We start from the raw sequence: 8,115 nt of genomic DNA, 5'->3' as shown, positions 1-8,115 counted from the left end.
ATAGAAATTTGCAAACTGGAGTAAAAATTCTGATAAATGTAAATTCTCTCCTACCTCAAATAATACCACATCTGCCCCCTGCTGTTTGCACATTATCATCACACTTTTGTCCGGTTCCAGCTGTTTTAAAGATGTTGCATTTGAGGTTTAGGCTCGAGAACACAAAGAAAGAAATAGAAATATGTAAGTTTGTTGTACGGCTAGATGAACTGAAGAAGTGTTTGAATATTCTTGAAGCAATGAACTCCTGCCAGAGACACTCTGGGCTCCGAGCCAGTGGAGGAGAGGCAGGAGCTTCAGGGGTTTGTTACGTGCTCCTAAACAGATGTCCCGATCATTTCCTTCATGTATGTCATCTTACCTCTTCACCACTCTGACAAAATAGGCATATAAACATGATTTGATTACTTGAATTTTATTAGGCTACTTGAAATCAAGCACCTTTTGCTGCAGGATTATTTCTCGCCATGGACATATCTTTCATCAGCTGGTGTTTTTAGTGGAGGTATGAAGCGGGCGTAACCACAGGGGAAGATCGTCTAGCTATGAACATGTTCCACAATATGTTTTGTATTCATTTGGATCAGCGAGTATATAATTAATTTTGAAACTAAAATATAAATTTTATTCCCTTTTTTTTCTTGAAAAGGCTCAGTTCATTACAGTTGACTGATACTAAAAAAGATTTCTGTGAAATAAAAATAAACATTAACTCAAATTAAGGGAGTCACACATTGCATTGCTGATCCCCATCACCTCTGTGGGTGCTTTTCCGAATTATAAACCCAGGATTATGAATGATGTGAAGGATCTGCTAAACAGAAAGAAGATGGCGTTCAGAGCGGGAGACAAACTTGGAGTTGAGATTTGGGATGGTATGAGAGCTATTGCTAGAAGGCTATTGGCTGTTGTGCAGGGCGGGATTAGAGTGAGCAAACTAATTTAAAGGGTTCACCCAAAAATGAAAATTAGCCCATGATTTACTCACCCTCAAGCCACCCAAGCTGTATATGACATTCTTCCGACGAATACAGTCGGAGTTATATTAAAAAGTTCTAGCTCTTTAAAGCTTTATAATGGTAGTGACTTGATGGGTTATTTTTGAAGTGCATCCATCCATCATATAACTGCTCCGCACAGCTCCAGGAGGTTAATAAATGCCTTCTGAAGCGAAGTGGTAACCTGACAAGCCAGACCCACATCAAGATGTTTGGTCTGGAAACACCATTGACTGCTCAATCCGAGGGGCGGATAAACGGTTGTCTTTCAAACTCCCTCTGCACGCGATAGGATAGCGCTACACCAACCAGAGCAACGAAGGTGAAACAGAGCTTGTTGACAGATTAAACATTCGCCGTATCCGGTCGGCTAAACTCCGAACACATCTTCCCTTTTTAAGAATGACTTCAGTGCCGTTCTTTGTTCTTTTCTCAGAGAAAAGCTTAACTCCAAGTCTTCCAGAGTCGCGGTCAAAGCTGATTCGAAAGACCGCCATTCACCAGTTTCTATGTTTTAGAATTATGGCCCCGCCACCGACTCTATACACGATGTGATTGGCCCGGCAAGAGTTAGGGGAATACAGCTCAGTAGGGTATTGAGAGTTGCTAGACGACACTCGCGGGCAGATTAAATTTGCTGCCGCTAGGGTGCGTCTAGATTTCTAGGCTAGTGAAGTGGGCCATTTGTGTAAGAAAAATATCCCTATTTAAAACTCCACAAGCTTTGACACCTCTCACGGATAGGGCTGGGAAACAAACTCAAGGCCCTCTTATATTGAAATCCTCTGCCATTTCTCTTTAAAAATATTAGTTTTAGACTAGTTCATGACCAGTTTTATTTGGCAGGAGCGCTTTACTCTTAGCAGTGTGAACAAGTGAACGCACGGAGTAACGTCATAACATCATTTTCAACACACTTAAATGTATCTAACATGATAAACAGAGCTGCATTACCTTATAATCATAACCGGAAGAGCGGATCAGTGCAGGCGCCCGGCGAATGTGTCTTGTCCTGTCCCGTCCCGTCATAAAAGTCCCGGTATTCGCGAGGCGGGTATTTGTTTAACAATCTCTCCAGCGGCCGTGCTCAGCTCCACTACACTCGGTCCTGCTCTGCTTCACTACAGTAACGTTAATAACCGCATGCATGAATGTGATTTCTGCCTGAGTCCTATTTCCCACCGGCTGTGAGGTGAAGACCACATGTCCCAAAATACTGTGCTCAAACTTTGCGTCATCAAACTACACCTTTGTTTATAATAGGCGCCCTCCAGTGGACGGAAAGTTGCATAATGCACCTTTAATAGGTTTAACTGCCCTGATACTGATGTCACAAGCTGCCAATCTAACCTCTGCATATTTACCATTAAGTGTAGATCGCACCAGCATTCTTACTTCCTTAATTAAATTCTTCAAGTTTTACACCTGTATCAGACGGACCCCTAGTCCAGAGTCCAGACTGCTATTGGAACGGAAATGAACATCCCTCCCTTATCCTATCATTACCTTAGCAGGATACCAAATAACTGAGAAGACTTCGTTCTAGCAACGCTACCGGACCTGATAAGAGTCACCAAAATGACTGAAGGCTTGTGCAGCTGAACTGGCATTGGCTCGACGGTATTTAGATGAGTGCTAGGAGGAGAATGAGACTGATCTAACATGGCAGCGCGCCGCTACTAGAAAGACAACGTTTCTCTGCTTTTTTCTCAACTCTTTTCTTTCTGGTACTGTTTTTTTCTTCCCCGCTACGACACCACCTGATTAAAATCTGGCTTACGACTCAGAGCTGGACCACCTGCAAGACAACATTGACAAATGCTTCAATAGACTATGTACAATGGGCCGGTTACGGTATCTTTTTAATCTGAGCCTGCGGATGGAGAAAGTTTCTTTGGAAGACGTTGTGTGTTAAACCAGTCCCCAAGAAGACACCTAAGCAGGTTGAACGAGTATAAGTCAGTTACCTTGACATCGCACATAATGAAAACACTAGACCGGTTGCTGCTTCATCTGCTAAGGCCCCAGGTCCACCACGCTTGTGACCCCTGCAGTTTGGACAAAGGGAGTTGTGCTGTGAGGATCATGTTTTTTATTTTTTATTTTTCCAGTGCATTTAACACCATACAGCCTACTAAATGAAAAGCTGTTAGATATGGGGTGGCGCATCACTTGGTGAATTGGTTAAAGGACTTCCTCACAGGGAGACTGCAGGCGTGACTGTTCTTCAGACATGGTGTTCAGCAGTACTGGTGCACCACAGGGTATGGTGTTATCCCCTTTTTTGTTCACCCTCTATGCTTCTGACTTTAAAGGGTTAGTTCACCCAAAAATGAAAATTCTCTCATTAACTTACCCTCATGTCGTTCGACACCCGTAAGACCTCCGTTCATCTTCAGACACAGATGAAGATATTAGTGTTGAAATCCGATGGCTCAGAAAGGCCTTCATTGACACCAATATCATTTCCTCTCTCAAGACCCATAAAGGCACTAAAGACGTCGATACAAAGCCCATCTCACAAGAATAGTTTTTTACACTAAAAAACTAAATAACGACTTGTAAAGTGATGGGCTGATTTCAAAATAAAGTTTTTAACATGTATCAATTCATGATACACTGATTCATAACAGTTCAAAATTTTGTTTTGAAATCAGCCCATCACTATATAAGTCGTTATTTTGTTTTTTAGTGGAAAAACTATTCTCGTGAGATGGTCTTTGTAACGACGTCTTTAGTGCCTTTATGGGTCTTGAGAGAGGAAATGACATTGGTGTCAATGAAGGCCTTTCTGAGCCATCGGATTTCAACACTAATATCCTCATTTGTTTCTCGAAGATAAGCGTAGGTCTTACGGGTGTTGAACAACATTAGGGTAAGTAATTATTGAGAGAATTGTCATTTTTTGGGAACTAACCCTTTAAGAAGAGGGCTGCTGTGGCTGTTCTGAAAGGCTGGCTCTGTGTTTGGTATACAGCGAGACCCCCTCATGTCAGTGGCTGAGAAAAGGTTCTCTTAAGAAACTCTTATCTATCATAGATAATGTTCATCAGCCTCTATTTAGCACAATCTCTAGGCAGAAGAGTATATTCTGTCTCTGTCCTGCAGGTTGAGGAGGTCTTCTGTCTCTCAGGCCATAAGGCTAATTGCTCCCAGTGAGAAAGGGGGGTGTAATTAATTGTGTATAATGCCGATACACTTAAGTAGGATTCTCTCTCTCTCTCTCTCTCTCTCTCTCTCTCTCTCTCTCTCTCTCTCTCTCTCTCTCTCTCTCTCTCTCTCTCTCTCTCTCTCTCTCTCTCTCGTTTTTTGTTGTTGATATTTTATCAGGTAATTTTAGATGGTTATTGCTGTTCAGTTTTTATATTTTGTGAGTCTGTATTGTCTTGTGTTGTGTATAAGAATGCTTTGAATTTCCTTCAGGACTAATAAAACATCAATCAATAAGTATATATAAACATACAATATATTAGTGCTCTCAAATCGATTAATCAAATCCAAAATAAACCTTTGTGTTTATGCAATATACTGTATGTGTGTGTGTATATAATTGTTAGGTATATATAAATACACACACATGCATTTATATATTTAAGAAAGAAATGTATTATATGTTTATATAATGTATAAATAAAATATGTATAATAATGTATAAATAAATAAAATATGTGTGTGTGTGTGCCAATTAAATTAATAAGAACTATATAGACATAAAACTAAAGCTTTACAAAAAAATGAAACAAAAAATGTATTAACTGAAATTAAAATTAAAACAGAAAATCTAAAAAATACTGATAAAACTATAATAATACTGATATTTAGCCTGTGAGCAGTATTATAATGGCAAAAAGACTAACAAGGAATCATTTAAATGTTTTAATTAATAATATCAATTAATAACTATATTATTACTGATCAATTATAATATTACTAATAATAATTTAATATGCATTTTAATTATTAATAAGTAAACATTTTGCTAGACTATAAGATTGTATACGGCCACGCCATGGTCAGAGGACCTACAGACAGGAAATTGACTTCCTAATTGTTCTATCGTTCTTGCTTGCATCTCTTCCAGTCAGTTTACCATATGTGCAGCGATGAACAGATGGTTTGGAAATCAGCTGCTGTGAGGAACCTCAATCAGTGTGAAAGTGAGATACGAGGGGAACGTCCTTTCACTGCAGTGCTGAATGAACACTACCCCTTAAAAACAGACTCAACAGAGGTATTCCATGTATTTGCCCTTAATGTTAATGGGCAAAATGTGCATTTGTGTCGATGAAAGCGAGTGGTTCCATTATAGGAAGTAGCATGTCCTTGACTAATGCATGCTGTGAAGTATTATATACATTATATACATATACTTATGCATTATATACCTACAATTTCTTAAAAAAAAAATAGTGAGACAATATACATAAACATTTCATGTCATAATGCTTTTATTCAGTAAGTGTCATACCATTATCATTATTATATGATACAATTTTAGCAGTATCATATTAGTCTACAATAAGGTCATTCTGCACTTTTCAACACAATTAGACTACTCATTTAATGCAAAATATGTTTAAAAAAAATAACTTGCATCCTAAACAACTTGCTTTGTTATAGCATAAAGCATAAAAACATCAATTGCATGTAAAGGTAATTTATAAATTAATAATTGCTGAGCCGAAGGTCTCTTTAAGGTGTGATCCTCAAAGTTCTCGAGTCATAGAGTTTATCTACAATGCTCTTGGCAGAGATTTATAAAAAAGTTTTTTTGGCTCAGCAGTCCACATGTAACTCAGCCCCGCAAGAACACGATTACACGCCGAAACGACTGCCAGAAACCTTTAGTGGAATATGCCAAATTCAGCTTCTCTGTCATTCCCTGGAAAGTTTTGCAAGGTTGCAAACTTTTAAAATTGTACACATAGTATATACAGGTCCTTCTAAAAAAATAGCATATTGTGATAAAGTTCATTATTTTCCATAATGTAATGATAAAAATTTAACTTCATATATTTTAGATTCATTGCACTCCAACTGAAATATTTCAGGTCTTAATTTTTTGAGAAAGGAATTTTGGGTTTTCATGAGCTGTATGCCAAAATCATCAGTATTAAAACAATAAAAGACCTATATATATAGCAGGATAATGCTCCTGCCACAAAGCAAAAATGCTTCAGGAATGGTTTGAGGAGCTCAACAATGAGTTTGAGGTGTTGACTTGGTCTTCAAATTCCCCAGATCTCAATCCAATCGAGCATCTGTGGGATGTGCTGAACAAACAAGTCTGATCCATGGAGGCCCCACCTTGCAACTTACAGGACTTAAAGGATCTGCTGCAAACATCTTGATGCCAGATACCACAGCCCACCTTCAGGGCTCTAGTGGAGCCCATGCCTCGATGGGTCAGCGCTGTTTTGGCTAAAGGGGAATCAACACAATTTTAGGTCGGTTTGGAATACAACGACCTTCTTCCTGGGTTGGTGACATCATAAACCCTTGCTAGTCTTCATATGTGACTACTGCCCGTAATGGTAAGGGGCGTGGCATTTCCGGACAACCTGTGCTTGGCCCTCAGCCAATAAAAATACAGGAAACTACATTTGGCCATCTAACCAATCTAAGACCATTGCGTTTTTCGGAGGGATGGGTTTCATAAGCAGGAAGCAAACAAGCCGTTCAAAGGACAGTGGAGACAGCGGTGTGGAATAAAGGTGAAATATACAAAAAATACGGCGTTTAAAAAAAAAAAAGTATTAAGACATGTTATACTGCGCCCCATAAACACAACCAAGCCTCGAAAAAAACCATGGAACTACCCCTTTAAAACATGATTATTGTAAAATATTTAACATTAACTGTTCTATTTGAATATACTTTAATATATTTCTGCGAGAATATCCTGAATTTTCTGTATCATTACGCCAGTCTTCAGCGTCACACGATCCTTCAGAAATCATGCTAATATAATGATTTGATGAATAAAAAGATCAAAAGAACAGCAGTTATTTGATATGTACTTTTACTGCAATTAATCCATCAACTTACTGACCTCAAACTTTTGAACTGTAGTGTATTTATATGATGGAAATTTTGTTATTCCTGTGGTGGTACCAGCACTTACAAAAAAATTATAAAAATTGTCAAGAAGCACCACTGCTTTTGAACAATTGTCAATAAACCCTACCAGGGTTTTTATCTTATTACCAAGATATTCTGGACATGCACCATGGTATATTTCAAAGTACCATAGTATTAACATTTGATACCCATAGTCTCACGCCATGCAATTTACTGAACATGCATAGCACTCAATACATTGAAGATGTCCAGAAGACCATGTCCAAACAATGGTACCATGATAGTACCATGGTACTTTTGGGTAACGTTAAGTGCAAGACTGAATTTCAGCAATGGCATATCCTAGACCTAGACTGTTCTAGTCACAACGAGTATGTGTGTCTAAGTCGGAATGTTCAAAAGAGCTTCAGGAAACCGAGCACATCACAAGGACATATGCAGCTTCACCCACACGCTTCATTATAACCCCTGCTATTCTCACATCCGGGATATGAAACATGAGCAAAGACGTGGAATGTTACATTTTTTTCCCTCTCTCTCTCTCTTTCTCTCTCTCTCTCAGGCGCCGTAATGATGGAGTAAAAAGCATCATGATTGGTGGATGCAAGCGAGAAGAAAAATAAAACCCAGAACGTTGCTTTTGCATTCCGGACGCGACGCGGCAAACGCGAAACGAATCCCAGCGCGTGCTTTCGGTCATCGGTGAAGAACTGAAATAGAAAAACCTCTTGAATTACAGCAAAAACATCCACATCCACACAAGGAGCTAAAAGTACACAATGGTCGCTGGCGATATGTGTCTCTCAGACAAGCTTGGCGCAGCGTCGCTTGCGTGACAGCTCGCTGGCCAATAGGAACGTCCAGCGGCCCAGCTGCGCTTAGAAGCGACCAATGGCGAACCACGGAATGCGGGCCTAAGCGCAAGTTAGGCTGTTGTAGCAGGCGGCCAGCGCTAAACTTCACCAAATAATAGCTGTTTGTATTTTGGCTGCCGCAGTAGCCATTTTAGGTAAGCACATTTTTAAACTTTTTAATA

At 39.3% G+C, this 8,115-nt stretch overlaps 1 protein-coding gene across 1 annotated transcript in view; it reads left to right on the top strand.

The window, feature by feature from the left end:
• Positions 1-5,613: 5,613 nt before the first annotated feature.
• Positions 5,614-8,115, top strand: part of chd6 (chromodomain helicase DNA binding protein 6) — a 53,145-nt gene continuing 50,643 nt past the window's right edge. The window contains exon 1 of the mRNA XM_067460410.1: positions 5,614-8,088. The gene's annotated coding sequence lies outside the window, so the exon portion shown is untranslated. The remainder of the gene's footprint in view (positions 8,089-8,115) is intronic.

The sequence above is a fragment of the Pseudorasbora parva genome, chromosome 12, assembly GCF_024679245.1.
Source record: "Pseudorasbora parva isolate DD20220531a chromosome 12, ASM2467924v1, whole genome shotgun sequence".
NCBI lineage: Eukaryota > Metazoa > Chordata > Actinopteri > Cypriniformes > Gobionidae > Pseudorasbora > Pseudorasbora parva.
The sequence above is the reverse complement of the archived record's forward strand: the minus strand, read 5'-3'. Positions and strand labels throughout refer to the sequence as shown.